This window comes from Caretta caretta, chromosome 4 (genome assembly GCF_965140235.1).
Source record: "Caretta caretta isolate rCarCar2 chromosome 4, rCarCar1.hap1, whole genome shotgun sequence".
Taxonomy (NCBI): domain Eukaryota; kingdom Metazoa; phylum Chordata; order Testudines; family Cheloniidae; genus Caretta; species Caretta caretta.
This window is the reverse complement of record NC_134209.1, coordinates 90,237,923-90,258,923: the sequence shown is the minus strand read 5'-3', so window position 1 is coordinate 90,258,923 and position 21,001 is coordinate 90,237,923. Positions and strand designations below refer to the sequence as shown.

Here is a 21,001-nt window from a genome sequence, read left to right as displayed (position 1 = left end):
ACTATAAAGATTACATTGATATTCAGAGAAAGCATGTAGATGAAAGTATTTGAATGTGTAGATGGTAATGACCTTGTGTGCCAGGTCAAGAAGACTGTTCCATGCATGGGGGGGAGTGACGGGGGGGGGGACTGAGAAGATTGTGGGAGAGGTAGACAGAAGGAGCAATGAGACTAGTATCTTTACCTGAGCAGAGGGGGTGGCAACACTGAGACAAAGCTGGATAAGCTGTTGGGAGTGGAGATATGCAGGACCCTGAACGGGAGGACAGGCAGTTTATATTTGAGGAGGTGGAGAGGGAGAGCCAAGAGTGACAGGCCATGTCTACACTCGCACTTATGTCGGCAAAACTTTTGTTGCTCAGGGGTGTGAAAAACAGAGGTGATGGCCAGGGGAGCCAGAAGCCTGAGGGTGCGTGCCCTTGAAGGACTATAGAGTGGGGATATACAGATGCAGTTGCCCTGAACTGTGACAGACAGATCCCCAGACAAGGAAGATGATCATACAAACCACAGCTACTAAGAACTAGTAGAGGACTCTGTATGCCTCAGATAAACCAGTGGGGAGGAAGAAGTTGCAGTAGTGAAGAAAGGGGATGATTAGAGCCTGTACAAAAGTTTGAGCTGTAAAGATGGAGCAGGTTGGATACTTAGAAGCTTTGTGGAGGATGCAGCAGCAGGTTTCAATGGATATATGGAGTGAAGGAGAGATAGAAAGTGAAGAGGAACCCCAGACACGCCTGAGTGACAGAAAGGATAGTTTTGTCAACAATGAGAGTGACATGGGCAAGAGAAGAATGAGGGGGAATTTGATAGCTGCTTTCAACTACCTGAAAGGGGGTTCCAAAGAGGATGGCTCTCGACTGTTCTCAGTGGTAGCAGATGACAAAACAAGGAGTAATGGTCTCAAGTTGCAGTGGGGGAGATTTAGGCTGGATATTAGGAAAAACTTTTTCACTAGGAGGGTGGTGAAACACTGGAATGCGTTACCTAGGGAGGTGGTGGAATCTCCTTCCTTAGAAGTTTTTAAGGTCAGGCTTGACAAAGCCCTGGCTGGGATGATTTAGTTGGGGATCGGTCCTCCTTTGAGCAGGGGGTTGGACTAGATGACCTCCTGAGGTCCCTTCCAACCCTGATATTCTATGATTCAAGTCAAGAGGGTTTTAAAGGGAAACAGAGGATTTCACTTTTGGTTATGTGCGGTTTAAGTTGTCAGTGAGCCATCTAAGAAGAAGTGTCACAAGACAGGCTGCAATGCAGGACAACATGGAGGGAAACAAGTCAGGAGTGAAGAGGTAGACTTGTGAGCAGTCAGTATCGAAACAGCTGATGTTAGCAGCAATATGGTGTAGCATGTTAGCAGCAATGTGGTGTAGAGAAAGAAGAGGGACCGGTGATGAAAGCGCCAAATGGAACCTTCATGGATGGCAAGAAAGGAGAATAGCAAGAACTTGCCAAAGCAGCTGCTGAAGGAACAACTAGAGAGGCAGAAGGAGAACCAGGAGGGGGGGAGGGGAGGAGTGTTTAGTGTTAAAAGGAGGGGAGGCCAAGGAGAAGGACAAAGAAGTACAGGTCCTGAGATATGCCCATAAAAAGATCATTAAAAAAAATAAACTGGTGAGAGTGGGCTGAGTGAAGTGGAAAGGTCAGCAGCTAGACTGGAGATCAAGAAGAAGAGTTTTGCTCACATTTAGAGGGATGAGTGTAAAAAGAAAGTAGTGTTGTTGAAAACAGAACCCCGAAGTCAGGTAGCAGGTAGGTGAAGGAAGAAGCAAGTTTTAGTATAGCTACTTTGCTTTAAGATACGAATATATTTGCCTTCATGTTGGATTAACATCATGAGAGCCTAAAACATTTCAACAAAACAAAACCTCACACTTCTGCAGTTCATCATTAAAACTTCATTCACCTTCTCTTCCCTCTCAAGAGAAAAGGCTTCTGGCCACATCCTTTTTATATGCCATATTATGATTTTCTCCCTCAATGTCACATAATACTGAGGCATGAAACAATCTAGTGACCAGTTTCAAAAAAAGTTTCTGTGTTTACTTCCACATACTTCGTAGTAGGTGGTTGAACATAAACAATAATGTTCATTATTTCCTGGAATTATTACCAGATTTCACACCCTTTCCTCTCAGTTATGAGAAACTGAGCCCTTTCCCTTCCTCAACAACAAACTTTTCTGCACTCATAGCTGGTTTCCTTCCCTGCTGGAGATCTGTACAGAGCAGATGCTCTTTGGGTTTCTGGTTTTGTCTTGAAAATTCCAATTCCTCCTTACAGTGCTCAAGGTAAGATTTTTACCGTTATTTGTGATATAAAACTTAGTCCAAATCCTTTAATTTGTTTAAGGAAAATAATTCACAGGAAGATTATGGAGTTTTTATACAGACACTATAAATGCACCTCTATAGCATGCCACTGTGTTCAATAGCTGGATCACCACTGAACAATAGCAAGACCCAGAAAAGCTAGCCAGCGAAATTTTGCAAACAACTACCAAAATATCAGAGACAGAGGCCCAATACACTTCCTGCCTCACATGACTATTTCCCTTTACTCATTACGCTAGACACAATACCCTCTCCAGAGCTTGCTTGGCAGCTAATAGACACTTGGTATTTGTTAAAATTAGTAAAACTCTCCTCTTCTAAAATGTGATCCTAATTTACATCTTTACAGACACGTGACCTCATTCAGAGTCAAAGGTTTGTTCTTTTCATTAAGTCTTTACTAAATTTTGGCAGAATGCCACAATTGCCCCATCACAAGTAATAGTGTTGTACCTTTGTGGATACTGAAGGCCAAACTCTCTCACTCTCTCAGTAAAGGAGGTTTTATTTTAATCACTGACTTCTTGATAACTTCAGGATGCTAAAATATTTATCATCCTTTTGAGGATACAACAAGTGATTTTTGGAGGATGAGAATTTTATCTATGGGAATATGGTTTCCATTATTTTACATCCACTAACCAGAACAGACAGGCTTTTCCACCCTTTTCTTAAGATCACTTTACATTTCTATGATGTCCTCAATCCATAGATCTTCCAGTAATTTAAAAACAAGGAACCACAGAGTGCCATTGATTTTTAATTAGAGCTCGCTATTAAATCCCATGTGGAGCTCTGTTTTTTAAGAACACCAAAGGTAGGATACAGGCCAAGGAATTAAGTATTATCTCCATTTTACAGATGGGGGCAGACTGTGGAACAGAGAGTAAGTGTGTGACCATGAGCACATCAAAAAGTCAGTGGCAGAGCCAGAAGGAATATCCCAGTCTTCTGAATTCCAGTCCTTGGTTACAACAAGACCATTTTTCCTCCTTAATAAATCCACCAAGACACTAAAGGTACATCTACATGACCAAAGAAAAAAGAAAAAAAATCACAGCAGAGAGTCTCAGAGCCCAGGTCAATAGGGTTGCCAGGTATCCGGTTTTTGACCCAAACATACAGTTAAAAAGGGACCCTGGCGGCTCCAGCCAGCACTGCTGACCAGGCTGCTAAAAGTCTGGTCAGCACCGCAGTGAGACTAAGGCAGGCTCCCTGCCTGCCCTGGCTCCCCGCAGCTTCTGGAAGCAGCTGGCATGTCCTTTTGGCTTGGGGGGCAGCCATGGGGGCTCTGCATGCTGCCGCACCCAGAGCACCGTCTCTGGCTCTGCAGCTCCCATTGGCCAGGAACTGTGTCCAATTGGAGCTGCAGCGGCGGCGCCTACAGATAGGGGTGGCAGGTTGGTATAATTTTTGGTGGTGCCCAGCATGAGTCCAAGTCCCATGGATCCACCCCACCCCACCTCCACCCAAGGCTCTGGGAGGGAGTTTGGTGTGCAGGCTCTGGGAGGGAGTTTGGGTGCTGGGTGCGGGCTCTGAGGTGGGATGGGGGGTTGGTGTGCAGGAAGGGGTTTCGGGCTCTGGGAGGGAGTTTGGGTGCAGGCTCTGGGGTGCAGGAGATGATAAGGGGTGCAGCACTTACTTCGGGCGGCTCCCAAAAGTGACTCACACATCCCTCTGGCAGCGGCTCCTAGGCGGGGGGGCCGAGGAGTCTCCGCACACCACTGCATACAGGCACCGCCCCCATAGCTCCCATTGGCCACAGTTCCCAGCCAATGGGAGCTGCAGAGTCAGTGCTCAGGGTAGGGGCAGTGCACAGAGACCCAGAGCCGCAGAGACATGCCGCCCACCTCGGGGAGTGGAGTGGAGCGAGGACAGGCAGGAAGCAGCCTTAGCCCCGCTGTGCTGCCAGTGGTGGCAGTGGCAGCCAGGGCCCCTGAGCCCTTTTAAATCACCCGGGGGTGGCAGGTGGTGCTGGGAGATGCTCTGCGGGAAGCACGCGGAGGTGACAGGCAAGGCTGGGGGAGAGACTGAACCCCAAACGTTGGTGGAGCCGGGCTTTCGGGCACTGAATATTCCTGGAGCATGGGCACCATGGGCCCATATAACTTGCCGCCCCTGCCTGCGGGCACAGGCAGCATGCAGAGCCTCCCGGCCCCTTCGCCTAGGAGCCGGACATGCTGGCAGCTTCCGGGAGTAGCCTGAGGTAAGCACCACCCAGCCAGAGCCCACACCCCAACTCCCTACCCCAGCCCAGAGCCCCCTCCTACACCCCATACCTCTCATTTCTTGTCCTACTCTAGACCTTGCATCCCCAGCCAAAGCCCTCACCCCCTCAACCCCCTGCCCCAGCCTGGTGAAAGTGAGGGAGGGTGGGGGAGAGAAAGCAATGGAGGGAAGGGGATGGAGGAGAAGAAGCGTGCAGGGGCAGGGCATGGGTGTTTGGTTTTGTGCAATCAGAAAGTCGGCTGACTCTGGCTCACACAGTTCATGCTACGCAGCTAAAAATAGCAGTGTAGACATTCCCATTCAGGCTGGAGCCTAGGCTCTGAAACCCAGAGAGGGTGGTGGTCTCAGAGCCCAGGCTCAAGCCCAAGTGGGAACATCTACACTACTACTTTTCAGAGGAACAGCCGTGTTAGTCTGTATTCGCAAAAAGAAAAGGAGTACTTGTGGCACCTTAGAGACTCACCAATTTATTTGAGCATGAGCTTTCGTGAGCTACAGCTCACTTCATCAGATGTTTACCGTGGAAACTGCAGCAGACGCTGCAGTTTCCACGGTAAACATCTGATGAAGTGAGCTGTAGCTCACGAAAGCTCATGCTCAAATAAATTGGTGAGTCTCTAAGGTGCCACAAGTACTCCTTTTCTTTTTACTACTACTTTTAGCCCCCTGGCATGAACCCAAGTCAGCTGAGCCAGGCTCTGAGACCCACTGCTGTGGGATGTTTATTGCAGCTTAGACATACCTTCAGACAACTAAGAACCTAAAATTTAGTACCAGAATTGGAACCAACATTTATGATAATCCCAAGGGAGGACAAGGGTTTGAGAATATTTTATAACTCCCACTGATGAGAACTGCCTTTGGTGGTCTCTTTAGGGGATGGCATCTTAGTATATTTCAGAGAACAAAGGGGTTGTCCTTCTGTAACATTTTGGATTTGCATCAGCTTTTCTTAAACTTAGAAATTTATTATACGGGGGTATTGTCTCTCTGTTATTGATTTATATGGCTGGGCCAGTTGGATCATGCAGAGGAATAAGAGCTGACATTAGGATTATTTTCTGTAATTTCTAATTTTCTTAAGGATGAAAGCCTAAAATAGAAAATCCCCTGGCATGCAGTTATTGTGTACATCCTTTTTTATTTTACTTTAATAGAATATAACCTTGCTCTTGTAGGCATCTGTAAAATAAATGCAGATATTTTTAAAATACAGGCATATCCAAAGTCTCTCTATTGCATACTTTCCTGCATACACTAACAATGAGCATGTTACAAATCTTGAAGCAGGGACCTGCATTTAGAAGTATTCAGAGTAGTCTGAATAAGCCACAGAGATGGATATCAAGAATGAGAACAAGGAGAGTGGCTGCAAGAATGAAACTAAGTGATGTCACCAAAACTGCAGCTAGCAAAGGGTATGGCCCAAGAGATTCAGAGGGTTGGTTAAGAAGCCATACATTAGATACTCATCCAAAACCTTTCCTCTACTCCTCAAACCTGCACACACCTACCCAGGGGCAGAGGCCTCTAACCTCATTCACCCACCACACTTTTAACACTATCTCTCTGGCACACCCACACACCCAGCAGATCTAAAATTTCCACTGGACCTCAGATCAGCTTCTCCTTTCCTAATCCTTCCCCAAGATTTCTTTGTCAGAGGATGTTGTGAAGGCCAAGACTATAACAGGGTTCAGAAAAGAATTAGATAAGTTCATGGAGGGTAGGTCCATCAATGGCTATTAGCCAGGACGGGTAGGGATGGTGTCCCTAGTCTCTGTTTGCCAGAAGCTGGGACTGGGCGGCAGGGGATGGATCACCTGATGATTACCTGTTCTGTTCATTCTCTCTGGGGCACCTGGCATTGGCCACTGTCAGAAGACAGGATCTTGGGCTAAATGGACCTTTGGTCTGACCCAGTATGGCTGTTCTTGTGTTCAGAGATGTTCCAGTCAGGAAGTCCTCAGGGTGTGGTGAAAGGAGATGAGATAGTCCAAGGGACAACAGGGATAAGATGAACTGATATTTTACTCAAAGGTAAGCACAGGCCACAAACCTTATGAGAGAGAGTTAGAGGGTCTGTCTGTTGCACAGCCCAGAACTAGGGTATGAGGAAGTGTGGAAAGCTTATGGTAATGCTGTAAGTTTCAGGTTCAGATCAGAGGTTCTGCCAAGATTTGTTTTTTTCAGAAGCAAGCAGCTCAGTCATCTGTAGAGAGTACCTTGGATAAATTTCAGTTTCTGGTTAATTTTAGAGTATTAATCAATCAATTTAAATAAAAACCATTCTGACTTAGAGAAATAACTCGATAAAAAGTTCCCCATATTACAATAAACTAGTTAAGTCAAAAGCTCAAGCTTCCTAATACGAAATTATTTGCAAAGAAAATCTTGCCAGAAACAAGCATCATCAAACCACTGCATTATATACTGGAATAAAAAGCCCTCTCACCAAATATTCCCCTTTGTGATGTTCTCTGAATTAGCTAGGCAAGATTGGGATGTTATTAATTACTACACTGAGCCAAATACACTGTTCTAAGATTGGCAAATAATTGCAAGATTGTTTGACCTGAGTGACCATTTTGATTGGTTGATTTTAATATTTACTTTAAATAACTGATGTTACTGCAGATCACCCAACTCCAGCAAAAAACTGTCACTACTTGATGCCAAGTTATTTTCCAGCACAATTTCCTATTCCACACTGAATTTTGAAATCGCAACAGAAACACAAGATGAAAGACGTTAATAAGAATCAACTTCACTCTTGACTAGACTTTGCATTCTACAACAATTCAGTGGGCAGCTTCTCTCTTGCAAACCGGACTAATTGCAGGGTTTATTGGTAGTCTTTAATTTTGTTCCTTTGTTCCATTTGTATTACACAAACTGATGAAAAGAAGTTTCATCTCAATTTTTAATAGTAAAGTACAGTGATAGAGACTCAAATGCTGCTCTGGGTGCTTACACTTTAAGCCCTTGATTCAGTAAACATTTACATAAGCATGTAACTTGACTCATGAATAGTCATATTACAGTCAATGGAACTACTTATTTGAACAAAGTTGTAGCTGCATAGGTGTTTGCAAAGTCTGGGGCCCATGGGTTCAAGCCTGTTAGATGTTGAACCAAGGGTGCTCTAAGAAAGGAGCTTGCAATCTAAAGCCAGTTTTTAAAATGATCATCATTGGCGGTCCTTTGATTCGAGGATAATCTCTATCACAGATTTACATATGGGTCCTGAGATGAATCAGGAGTCCAATCCTGGAACCACAGATCCGCCCACAGTAGGTACAGACATTTCCTGATGGGCCAGCGGCCCGCTGGGAAAAAGTTCTCTCTCTTTTCAGCTTTGAGGGCAAGGCGCTTCTCCTCGAAGCAGGCCACTGCCTGACAGAGGATGTGATGCCATCAGTAGTGCAAGCAGGCCAGTACACTCCAGTACACCGTACCGGTAAGCTAATTATAGCCGGTATGGCGTACCAGAAAGACACAGCAGCAGCCCCGCTGGAGGAAGGCTAGGGGGAGGGGCTGGGGGTTCTGCCCCCTGTCCTTCCACGGAGACCGTCCTGCCCCCTGTCCTTCCACGGAGACCGTCCGTGTACTGCAGCAGCAGCCCCAGCAGAGGAGAGGGCTGGGAGTTCTGCTCCTTTCCCTGCTAGGAGGGGCAGCAACGGGGAAAGGAGCAGAACACTGGCAGTTCCTCCGGCGGCTGTACCGCCCCCAGCCTTGCCCCTCCAGTTCTGTCCTCTGGTGGGGCTGCTGCTGTGGTACACAGAGGGAGGATGGAGACACAGCTCTGTGGAAGGGCAGGGGGCAGAGCTGGGGTTCTGCTCCTTTCCCCGCTGCAGTTCCCAGGAGAGCCCTGACCCGAAGTCTCCTGCACAGCAGGAGGAAGACAGAGCTTCCTCCCCCCACCCCCAACCACCCCCCAACATGGGATAGATGCGGGGAGGGGATGGGGAGAGCGTGGAGGCCCCAGGCTGGGGCGGTGAGGACTCACATGGAGGGTCACATGGGTGGGAGGGTCATGTGCCCTCCTTAGCTGGTGGCCTCCGCCCTGCCCCTAGTATCAGTAAGAAATGGATTTTACTTGCACCACTGGGGTGGGTTGGTGGCTTGCTACTCCAAGCTTGTGATGTCCACATCAGTTTTCTTGAGATACATTTTCAGTGGGTCTTTGCAGCATTTCCTCTGACCACCATGGGCTCTCTGACCATGAGTGAGCTGAGAGTAGAAGGCTGTTTTGAGAGGCAATTGTAATAAATAACTCATTTTGTAATGTGCCTCCAGTAACCACAAATCATTGGCTTCCTAGAAGATCTTGCAATTTTATAGCTATGGAGAGGTCTCATTGTTTTTCTTTCAGTGATGGATACAACTTCACAGACTCATTTTTCTGGTCCTCATGAAATAAATGGTGAGTCTGTAAAAGGAGAGCAAAGGCAGTACAATAGCTGGCATACCAGTGCTGTGACCCCATGAAACTTGACAATGGTGAATTCAAACTGCAGCCCCTCAGAGGCAAGGAGGGGGGAAAGCCAATACATCAAGCCAGCTGGATTTCAGTTAGAGAGACTGGCTGTACTACCAACTATTTCTGCCCTCTCTACTTAAGGAAGTCAAACTGCTGATTGGCACACTTTAATCACTTGTGACCTGGAAAAACTCGTGACATGACCCACCACAGGGAAGACATAATTGCATCAAATCTAAGGTTTCCGTGAGTCTCCTAGCTATGTGGTGCAAGTAAGAATATATCTCAGAGTCTTCCTGTAAATTCTTGAGGAATTCTCTAGATGTAAAAACTGTTTTCAAATTAGTCATCAGAAGGAGAGCAGTGTAACATGTGGTGAATACAGAAGGAAATTATTTGTATGACAGATCTACACACAAACCCCTCCCATGCGCACACACACACACCCATTATTAGATATCTTGGAAATTAACAACAGAAAAACAATTTTAAATATTACAGGTGAAGCACAAGCTGGAAAACACTAGAAAGCTGAAAATTAAGGAGGAGGCAACTGCTTAGATGTTAATTTGTGCCAGTTTCTGTTCTAGCCCCTCCTCTTCCACATGCTCATGTTTTAGAACATTTACTACCTTTTAGGCTGAAATTTGTGGGTACTTGGCCTAAGCCTAGAGAAATCGGAGCAAAAATCCATTTAGCCACTCGGTAGTGATGAGAGTAAAAATACATTAACTCCCCATAGACAGACAACTGTTGATCCTACATTTAAGAAGTTTTAGACTTAACTGTCTGGGCTTGCAAATGCTAATGTTATGTATCTATATGGATATTTTAGGAGGCATCTGTTGCATAAATTATACCATCAAGAAAAATGCAAAGATTTTGTAAATCTTTGTAAACATACTGTATGCCAGTTCCTCGCTTGCCATACATTAAGCTTTACCATGTAGAACACATTGAATTTTTGCATGATGTTCTTATAAAACTTTTCTACCTGATTATACTTAAGATTCTAAGGCCTCAGTAGAAAGTTGTTTTGTTTTTATTCTACCACTTCTTTTAAAACACAGCTGACACAAAGAGCAGGAGTCAAGGCTAGCAGTAGCCCAAAAGGCGAGACAGGGCAGTCATGCAGCAAAAAAACTGATGATGTACATGGAGAAGAACAGAGTCTGGAAAAGGTGGACTTGGGAATATGCTCTGCTTTGCCAGCATGCTGCAGTTCTACAAAGGAACAGGAGAAACTCCACAAGATGGAAGAGCCACACTGTGACAGAGTGCAGGGTGCAAACAGGTGAGCCTGCACTGTGACCACTCAGATATTAATTAGTTCTCCTGGAGAAAGCTGATGGGGGTAATCGGTCAATCAGACTGCCTGGCTGAGCCAATTACCCCATCAGCCCAGGGCTGATAGAGGCACAGGAAGGACAAGAAAGGGAAAGAGGGAGGAACAGGGCTAGCTGAGCCTAGCCACACAAAGGCTCAGAGTAGGGAGACCTCTGCTCCCCTCAGGCCCTTGTGAGAGGGCCAAAAGCTAGGTTAACATTGTAAATGGACTGTTGCACAGGGCTTTTTGTGAAAAGGGTGGAGGAGACAAAATAAAAGGACACGGTGAAGGGACAACCATGGAAGTTGCAGTTTCTGCAGGGAGAAAGCAGGAGTAGAGCAATGCCCTGTGAGACACCTCAAGTCTGATGGTGGTCAAGGTTCTGTGGGGGAGGGGAAGGGGGAACAAATGTTATCCTAAAGACTCCATGCACCTGACATGCCAAAATGTTATGTCATTCCTAGAAAATGTGCAATTTTCATAATTATGACCCTTCCTCTTTCAGACAGTTTTTCAGTAGCAACATAAGTAGCAATGTTGACATTTAAGTTGTCATCACTGGGCTTCAGAGTTAACACTCCCTGAAATAGGGTGTGCTAAGTAGGTCACACTTATTTACTTCCACTATTATTGTCTACAAACTCAAGCCCACATCTTTGTACCAGTTTTCACACAGACCAGATTTTAAAAATTTTCACAACCATAATGCCCAGGTATTTAATTTTTCTGGATGTCAAGAGGAATGTCACCTAGGAAAAATATCTAATGGTTTGGCTGTCACAAGCTGGCCCTCTCCACACACACTGGTGGGATGGGGGTGTAATCTCACACTTTTTTGTAAGCCTGTCCTGCACTCTAATGCTCTTATGTTCAAATAAATTGGTTAGTCTCTACAGTGCCACAAGTACTCCTTTTCTTTTTGCGAATACAGACTAACACGGCTGCTACTCTGAAACCTGTCAGAAGAAAGATGTCACAGAAGACAACACCAGAGTAAAAGGAAATCAAAGACCCTGACAGGGCCTGTCTACATTACAAGTACAACAAAACAACGCTGAGCCAGGACCACATGCTTGCTTTGTAGAAAAACTACGTGTCAACAAGCTTGAGAGTCCACACCTAGTGCAATGCCTAGCCATTTTTGTATCTGTGCATTTTGGAAAACCATCCCACGTTGCCTCAGAATGGGACAGTGTCCAGAAAACATGCACTTAGAACACTGTGTCGGGTGGTGCACACTGTTGTCCTACTGCACAGAGAAATACAAGGAAAGAGGACCAGTCAGTCTGTACATGGGCAGTCAGGCACAGTTAAGAAGTCCTGTTTACACAGCAAAACAAGAACTGAATGAGGAAGACAATTGCAAGTATGAAGCTGTTGACTGCCCCAGCTACTAAACAAGTATTATCATAGTTAGAGCTTGCTGTACAATTAACAGGTTACAAATTGGGTAAAAGCTGTAATGCAGGAAGGGCATGGGAGAAAAGAACAAAGATCAATTCTGAAAGAGATAGAAAAGAGGAGAAACTGAATAAAATACAAAAGAGGGCATGAAAAAATAACCTTCTTTCCTGCCACCTGCTTATCTGGCAAAGAGAAGCAACAGACTGCTTTCCACTAATATCTTAACTAGAATATAAAAATACCATTTGAAAATGGACAGTCTCCTCTCTTGCACTCAAAGAAGTGACACAAAGAAGTGGGGGAGAGAAAATGGAAGTCAGGGACAACTAGCAAAAACTGTGGGCAGACATTTTAGTAATATTCCTTGAGAACAATGAAAGGTGGGAACCATATAGGTAGGAAGACTAATGTCAACAACAGACAGGCAGCAGGGCTGCAGGTTGAAAGAAGATACCCACAGTCTATGTAGGACGAGCACCTTCTCTCACATTTCATCAGACTGCAGTTTGGCCCTGCCACAGAGCCACCACTGAAGTGAAGATGAGCTGTTATATGTATGCACAGGCTTTTAAAGATAAAATTGAAGAAAGGTTAATTATGGATCAAGGCAAAACCTATACTTATTAAATTCACAGCAAAAAGGTATTTAAGAGGCAGGAGGTTAAAAGCCCCATGAAGAGTCCCTGCAGTATCAGGGCTTGGAAAGACAACTTATTTTCTGAAAGTACCACATCTCAGGTGATCCAAGAAAAAGTTAACAGCCTATTGATGACAGAAATCTGAATCACCTGGAAGATAGCACCTTAGGTTTCAGAAAAAACAAACTCTCCCTTTTGCTCTCAGTTTTCCAGGACAGGAGTAGATCTAATTCCTGCATGCGTTAGTAAGGCTTAGCGGTGCATATAGAACAAAAATAGATCATTAGGAATGCATAGGATACCATAAGTGAAAGGTCAATTTGAGGTCCAGTTCTCATTCTCTTCCTTCAGCTGCCCAATTAGGAAAAGACTGAAATGCATGAGAAATTACATACACAGTACTAGACTCAGGCCTTGTCTACACTGGCACGTTTCTGCACAGTAAAGCAGCTTTCTGTGTTGTAACTCCCAAGGTATACACACTCCCAAGCCACTTAGCGCACAGAAACTGCACAGTTGCAGCACCTTCAAAAAACCACCCAACGAGAGGCGTAAAGTTTTTGCCTCTGGGGGTACAGCGCCACAGTGCCAATGTAGACACCCAGGTCGATTACAGTGCTGCCATTGGCCTCTGGGAGGCATCCCACAATGTCTGTTCTCGCATCTCTGGTTATCAGTTTGAACTCTACTGCCCTGCCCTGAGATGACCAATCATCCTCCCCACCCCTTAAATTCCTTGGGAATTGTGAAAGTCCTCTTCCTGTTTGCTCAGTGACACGTGCAGTAGCCTCAGTGCATCTTTTCAGGTAACAATGCCAGCTCTACGCACCAGGCGATCCCCCGCTTGGAGTAATGCCAAGCTGCTGGACCTCATCAGCATTTGGGGAGAGCAGGCTATCCAGTCCCAGCTGTGCTCCAGCCATAGGAATTATGATACCTACAGACAGATTTCACGATGTATAACAGAAAGGGGCCATGATCAGGACACACTGCAGTGCAGGGTCAAAGTGAAGGAGCTGCAGAACATCTACCACAGGCGTGGGAGGCAAACTGCTGCTCTGGTGCTGCGCCCATGAGGTGCCGGTTCTACAAAGAGCTGGACGTGATACTCGGTGGCGACTCCACCTCCATACTGTGAAGGCCACTGTGGATATTTCGGTGGCTCATGTGCCCATCGAGAGTGGACCGAGCCAGGAGGAGAAAAATCTTGGACGAGGATGTGGAGGGGGAGGGGAAGGGGGACCCAAAGGCAAAGGACAACTGAGGTCAGAGAGCGTGCAGCCAGGAGCTCTTCTCTACCCCAGAGGCTAGCCAGTGACAGCTGTCAGATCTTGGCAAAGCGCACAGGAGACAATGCCCCTGATAAGTGGCTCTGATTTTGGGAATCACTGAAGCGAGTTGTTGTGGGTAGGAGGGTTGCAGAAAGCAAGCTTGTGTCTGTATGATGCATGTAACACCACATGCCTAGTCTGATCGGTGGAACAGGGTGCTGACTGACTCCCTCACTTCCTGGGAATCTGCCTCAGATCTCCAGGAAACTCTCAGGGAGATACTGGGCAATCCGCTGCTGCAGGTTCTCTGGCAGAGCTGCTTCGTTTCTTGCCACGTTAAGGGTAACTTTCCCATGACACTCTGCTGTTAATTGGGGGGGGGGGGGGGGACACAGGACCATAGCTGCACATAGGCAAGCTGCATAAGGGCCAGGGCGGAAGCCACAGTCTTGGAGAAGACCCTCCCTTGATTCCGTGCTCACCTTCAGCAGCAAGATATCTTCCATAATGAACACAGCCTGTGAAAAATGTGGGGACAGGAATGATTATAAGCCCACTCCCCAGTGCTGGCTCTCCCCAAGAGCCACGAGCCCAGTGTACAGTACAGTCCTGGAAAACTGATTTCCCTTGCGGTTACTCACCATTTTGGGGGGGGTCTTGTGGCTCATGTGTGCTTGCCTGGGGTCAGCCAGTTAGTGACAGGTACAGTAACTCCTCACTTAAAGTCATCCTGGTTAACACTGTTGTTACGTTGCTGATCAATTAGGGAACATGCTGGTTTAAAGTTGTGCAATGCTCCCTTATAACTGGTTTGGCAGCCGCCAGCTTTGTCCACCACTTGCAGGAAGAGCAGCCCGTTGGAGCTAGCTGGTGGGGGCTTGGAACCAGGGTGGACCGGCAGCCCCCCTATCAGCTCCCCACTCCCCTAAATTCCCTGTGCAGCAGCTGCCCAGCAGGCTACCAACTGCCGATTCAGCTGTCCCTCCCCCCACTGCCATGTGGTGCTCCTGCCCTCTGCCTTGGAGCTGCTCCTGGGAGCCTCCTGCTTGCTGTGCAGGGGGAGGGTGGGGGAAGAAGGGGGGCTAATGTCAGGGTGTCCCCGGCCCCCCTGCTCCTGCACCCCACTTACCCACTTTCCATAGAGCAGGGGGGACACTAGACAGGGCTCAGGACGGAGCTTCCTGACAGCAGCAGCTTGCTGATTAAATTAAGAAGGCAGTGTACTTAAAAGTGGGGTCAGCGTACTTAAAGAAGCAATGCGCATCTCTCTCTCACACACAGGATGTGTCTCTGTCTGCCATGCTGTCTCCCCTCCCTCCATTTGAGCTGCCTTGTAGAGTGTGAGGCGACATTAACAACGAGTTAACCCTTGAGGGCTCAGCCGAGCGCTAGTTCATCATTTAGCAGTAAGGCATTCCCTGGGAAATATCCCACCCTCTGACTTCACCACCTCAACCAAGTTTCACAATCATCATCGCTGGTGCCAGTATTAAATTCTTTGTTTAAAACTTATACTCTCTCTCACTCTCTCTCTGTGTGTAACTATAATCTTTTGTCTGATGAAAAAAAGTTTCCCTAGAATCTAACCCCCCCCCCCCCATTTCCATTAATTCTTATGGGGAAATTGGATTCGTTTAACATTATTTCGCTTACAGTTATATTTTTCAGGAGCATAACTACAACGTTAAGTGAGGAGTTACTGTATGTGAATAGTGCAGGGGTGGGCAAATTTTTGGCCAGAGGGCCACATCTGGGTGGGGAAATTGCATGCAGGGCCATGAATGTAGGGCTGGGGCAGGCGTGTGGGAGGGAGAGCGGGGTCTTGGAGGAGGTGCGGTGTGCAGGAAGGGGCTCAGGGCAGGGGGCTGGGGTGCAGGTAGGGTTTGGGGTGTGGGCTCTGGCCCAGTGCCACTTACCTTGAGCGGCTCCAGGGCGTGCAACGGGGCTAAGGCAGGCTCCCTGCCTGTCCTGGCCCCATGCTACTCCCAGAAGCGGCCAGCACCACATCCCTGCGACCCCTGGGGGAGAGGGGGCAGAGAGCACTCTGCACGCTGCCCTCGCCTGCAGGTACGTCCCCCGAACCTCCCATTGGCTGCGGTTCACCGTTCCCGGCCAATAGGAGCTGCAGGGGGTGGTGCCTGCAGGCGAGGGCAGCACGCGAAGCCCTCTGTCCTCCGCACCCTGCCAGGGGCCTCAGGGACGTGGTGCTGGCTGCTTACAGGAGCAGCACGGGGCCCACAGCACCACGGGGTGGCAATCCCACGGGCTGGATCCAAAGCCCTGATGGGCCAGATCCAGCCCACGATCCGTAGTTTGCCCACCCCTGGAATAGTGGTGGCGTTTTGAGTCAGTGGTCTCTGTGTTTCAAACAATAGTGCTTCTGTAAAATGTTGCATTTTGGCTTCACAGATAGGACCTTGGGAGCCCAACTTCCACCTTTGTTATCGCCGGCTGAACGGCTGCGCAGAATGAGAAAGCATCCACGAAGAACTAAAGAGGATTTTCTGCGTGAGGTCAGGATATACTCTGCAGCCGAAAAACAAGAATTGAAGGAGGGGCGAGACAGCAAGAAGAGGGACCGAAAGAAGAACGCGGCGCACCAGAACAAAGCCATGGAGAAGCTTTTAAACATTATGGAGCACCAAGCAGATATGATCCAGGTGCTACTAGCACTGCAAACCGAGCAGCTCTGCACCCGCCCTCCCCTGCAGCCACTGTCGCAAAACTCTTTCCCATGCGTCCCCCAGACACCGCCAACACACTCTTATCAACCTCCTGGCTCCAGTCTGTACCCGCTGCATACCAAGCCTGCCCCGTCTAGCCCTGCGGACTCCCAGCACCCTCAACACCCATTCCTCTGCAGTTTAGCCCTGCTGAAGTACAGTACCCACTGCACTATACTCCAAAGGAGAAGGTTGGATATGATAACTGGACCTACACAAATCTTTAACCATCCTGGGACCCCACCTCCTCCTAGCAGCCTCCCTTCCCTCAACCCCCTCAGTGCCGATGGGGTTTTTTTTTTTCCATTTCTCCCCTCCTCTGGTGGTTGTTTTTTAATAAAAGAATTGTGTTGGTTTGAAAGCAATCTTTATTCTGTTAATTGAAAGCAAACGGAGCCCTGCAAAGCAACAGGCAATTTTCTTACACCGTCACAGTGCATCATCTGCACCAACCACAGTCACCTCCTAACATTACAAGCACTGCACTCCCGAGAATAGCAACAAATATTCGTGGCTTTCAACTTCAAATTGCAGCCTCAAGGCATACCTGATTCGTACGGCCCCACACTATGCTCTTCTAATGGTCTCTGGCTGTTCAAATGCAGCCTCCAGGCACTGAGCCTGAACAGTCCAGCCCCAAGTGAGGCTTTCACCCTTCCCTTCACAAATATTATGGAGCATATAGCACATGGCGATAAGCATATGAATATTGTCATTGGCCAGTTCCAGCCTCCCATATAGGCAGTGCCAGCGGGCCTTTAAATGGCCAAAAGCACACTCAACAGTCATTCTGCACTTGCTCAGCCTGTTGTTGAACTGCTCCTTGCTGATGTCAAGGTGTCCCGTGTGTGGCTTCATAAGCCACATCATTAAGGGGTAGGCAGGGTCTCCCAGGATCACAATGGGCATTTCGACTTCCCCTATGGTGATCTTCTGGGTCCAAGAAGAAAGTCCCTGCTTGCAGCTTCCTGAACAGGCCAGTGTTCCGAAAGATGTGTACGTCATGCACCTTTCTGGACCAGCCTGCGTAAATGTAAATGTAAACGCCCACAGTGATCCACAAGAGCCTGGAGAAACATTGAGAAATACTCCTTCCGATTAATGTACTCAGTGGCTAGGTGGTCTGGTGCCTGAATTGGAATATGCATGCCATCTATCGCCCCTCTGCAGTTAGGGAAGCCCATTTGTGCAAAGCCATCCACACTGTCATGCACATTGCCCAGAGCCACTGTCTTTTGGAGCAGGATGCGATTAATGGCCCTGCACACTTCTGTCAACATGAGTCCAACGATCAACTTTCCCACTCTGAACTGGTTAGCAACCAATCGGTAGCAGTCTGAAGTAGCCAGTTTCCACAGTTCCATCGCCACACGCTTCTCCAACAAGGCAGCTCTCATTCTCGTGTCCTTGCGCCACAGGGCTGGGGCGAGCTCATCACACAGTCCCATAAATGGTTTCTGAGTAGCAGCCGTGTTAGTCTGTATTCGCAAAAAGAAAAGGAGGACTTGTGGCACCTTAGCAACTAACCAATTTATTTGAGCATAAGTGTTTGGGAGCTACAGCTCACTTTCTTCATCCAAAAGTTCTGCAGCCACTGCTCGTCATCCCAGATGTGCATGGTGACGTGATCCCACCACTCACTGCTTGTTTCCCGAGCCCAAAAGAGGCGTTCTACTGTGGTCAACACCTCCGTGAATGCCACTAGCAATCTCATGTCGTAGCTACTAGACATTGCAAGATCCATGTCGCACTCCTCTTGCCTTTGTAGTTTAAAGGAATAACTCCACTGCCACTCGTGACGTGTTAGTCCAAGCGAGCAGCATATTGGTCAACAGTGGAGGATGCATTCCTGAGGACCGAAAAGGCAGAGCACGCAGTACACAAACCATTGAAAGATAGCACCAAATGCGGATGAAACACAAAGATTGCTGGGATGTGAAGCAATGCATCACAGGGCATTGGGACAGGACCCAGGATGATCCGCAACCCCTTCTGCCTGCCCACAACTCTTAGCGACAGAAGTGGAAGAGATGCTCTGTGGGATAGCTGCCCATAGTGCACCACTCCGAATGCTGCCAAGTGCCGCAACTGTGAACACGCTATTGTGCAGGCAGCTGACAGTGTGAACACACAACAGCGGTTTTCCTTCAGCGCTCTCTGAGCGGTGCTGTAAACTGCCAGTGCTGTAACTCTGCCAGTGAGACATACAATTAGTACATGATATGACTGAGGGTATCGTGCAGTTTAGCAAGAGGAACACATGATACATTACCAGTCTGCAAAGCACTACTGCAATTATTGCCAGTGTTTATGTGACATAGGGCCAGCTAAATAATTCAAATTGAAGCAGTACAACCCAACTCTCAAGCCTCCTGACACAAATCGATCCTGTGGCACTTTTTAAAGATATACTACCCATTTTACTAATGTATAACCACAGCAAAGAGAAAAATAAAGACAGCAACTTGCAAGGTATTGGGTGAATAGTCAAACTGATGCATACTGGAAAACGCACATTTGCAAGCTAAAAGTATTTCTAGAGTCAAACAGAATTATGCATTTAATGCATATTCAACAGGAAAGCTAATCCCTGAGTGCAACACTAAATGACTACCTTAGCCTGAGTTGTGAGAAAACAGAAAACTCAAACCTACTGGGGATCTGGGCAAAGGTTTAATAAAATAGTCTTGTGGGGGGTATGTTTTTTGTTTGTTTTCATTTTTTGAACAGCTGTCCTTCTGAAGTAATTTTTTAAAAACTTTTATATAAACTTCATTAAAATTATTTGTATTGGGGTAGCACAATATGACCTCAACTGTGGATCAAGACCTCATTGTGCTAGGAGCTGTACAAACACATAACAAGAGATGGTAATCTCAAAGAGCTTTCAATACAAATAATAGACCAGAGACAACAGGTGTATATTAGAGAGACAAGGTGGGTGAGGTAATATGTTTATTGGACCAATAGAAAAATCTCTGTAAGCTTAAAACCTTGTCTCTTTCACCAACAGAAGTTGGTCCAATAAAACATATTACCTCACCAAACTTGTCTCTCTAATATCTGGAATCAACACTGTTGTAACAACACTGCAAAGAACAAGTGGATATGATAGAGTGGGTGAGCATGACTAACTAACAATGAGGCAGGCAATACAGGTCAGCCTGATAGACAGTGGTCACAGCAAACCAGCTGCTTAACATATAATCCTAGAAACATTAGTGTAACTTCATTTAGTGAAAACTAACTATTCTAAAAAGCTTTACAAATTCTTATTATGGCTATTAGAAAACAATAAGGTTAAAGAATTGCCTAGAAACCAAGAGAGGAAGGGAGATGTTATCACTGGTAATTAGAGAGAGGAATGTGGCTAGTGGGTGAAATCAACTATCATAAAAAGTTGACTAGACTGGTGTGAATTGTTAGGAGACTTGTTTTGCTACAATCTAGAAACTTCTGGAAGGTAAGCACAGCCTGCAATACCAGTTCTACACAGAATTGGCTAGCTCACCTTATACTTCAGTCTTTGAGGTACTGAATTCATTGTGTGGTTGTTTCTCATGCTAACGGGAGCAAATGCGAAATATGCTGATCAATACTGGAAACAGGTGTATAGGCTGGTTGTCAGAACCACCAGATAAAGAAGGTGAACACCACTCAGCATCAGGATTTCAATTCCTTTCATTGGATCTCTCTCTTATTGATTCATAAACGAAGGCAAGCCCCTCAGAACAGTGGGTCTCAATCGCCAGAGATCTGTCCATGGGAAAGGACACTTCCCCCTCAGTAGCCGCTGCCAGAGCCATTTCCCCTTCGCTTTATCTGTCCACCTAATTACTCAGGGGTCTGAGTTAACCCCACAGGCACTGGAGCTTGCAAAGCTCCCTTCTACCTTGTCACAAGGTGATTAATACATAGTGATTAGCCAGCATTAGTGTATGAGTTTCTCCCTCTGACCTGACGTGCCTCACGTTAAAGGAAGAGGTAGGAAACAAGGTACTGAATGGACTAAAATAATTAAAAACAGTGAATAAGTATTCTAACGTAAAGATAAACATTACCAAAAGCAGCAAGATGGAAAGGGTTCATGCTCCTCTCAGAGAGTGCAAGTAGAAACTGATTTGCAGTTCTTTAAGGTCAAATATTCCCTTGAATGAAACTATCTATTAGCTGTGACGTTCCCCTCTGGTGTTATCTGGACCTGTGATCTGCTAGGCCACTCCAATCCTTGGCTCTCCCCTTTGATCAGTGTTTCAGTCGTGTGGTGATGGTGGTGGTGGTAGGGTCTGTAGATGTAAGTGGGAGAGAGAGAGCATGGCAAAATGTCTCCCCCTTTTATCATGTCCTTTCTTTCCTCTTGGCTTTGCCCCTCCCCCGAGTCAGGTGAGCATTACCTCATCGCAGTTCCAAACTGACCAAAGGAAGGGGGGGGGGGGTGACTCCCTCAAGAGTCTAGCAGATTCTTTTGTTGCTGCGTAAGCCAGTGTCCATTGCTCCTGTGAGGTTGGGCTGGGTTTGTCCCATCCATGCCCTGACGAGAGGTGAACTGCCTCTCTGTTCTTGGAGAGTTTTTGCATGGGCTTGCTTTAAG

At 46.8% G+C, this 21,001-nt stretch overlaps 1 protein-coding gene and 1 long non-coding RNA gene across 3 annotated transcripts in view; one reads left to right on the top strand and one right to left on the bottom strand.

Annotated features, from left to right (window-relative positions):
• Nucleotides 1–21,001, bottom strand: part of STOX2 (storkhead box 2) — a 238,048-nt gene that overhangs the window by 193,232 nt on the left and 23,815 nt on the right. The gene's annotated exons all lie outside the window — the stretch shown is intronic.
• LOC142071774 (uncharacterized) lies at nt 2,215–12,030 on the top strand. The gene is made up of 3 exons (XR_012667966.1): nt 2,215–2,293; nt 10,118–10,341; nt 11,306–12,030. It is a non-coding gene; the product is annotated as an uncharacterized LOC142071774 (long non-coding RNA).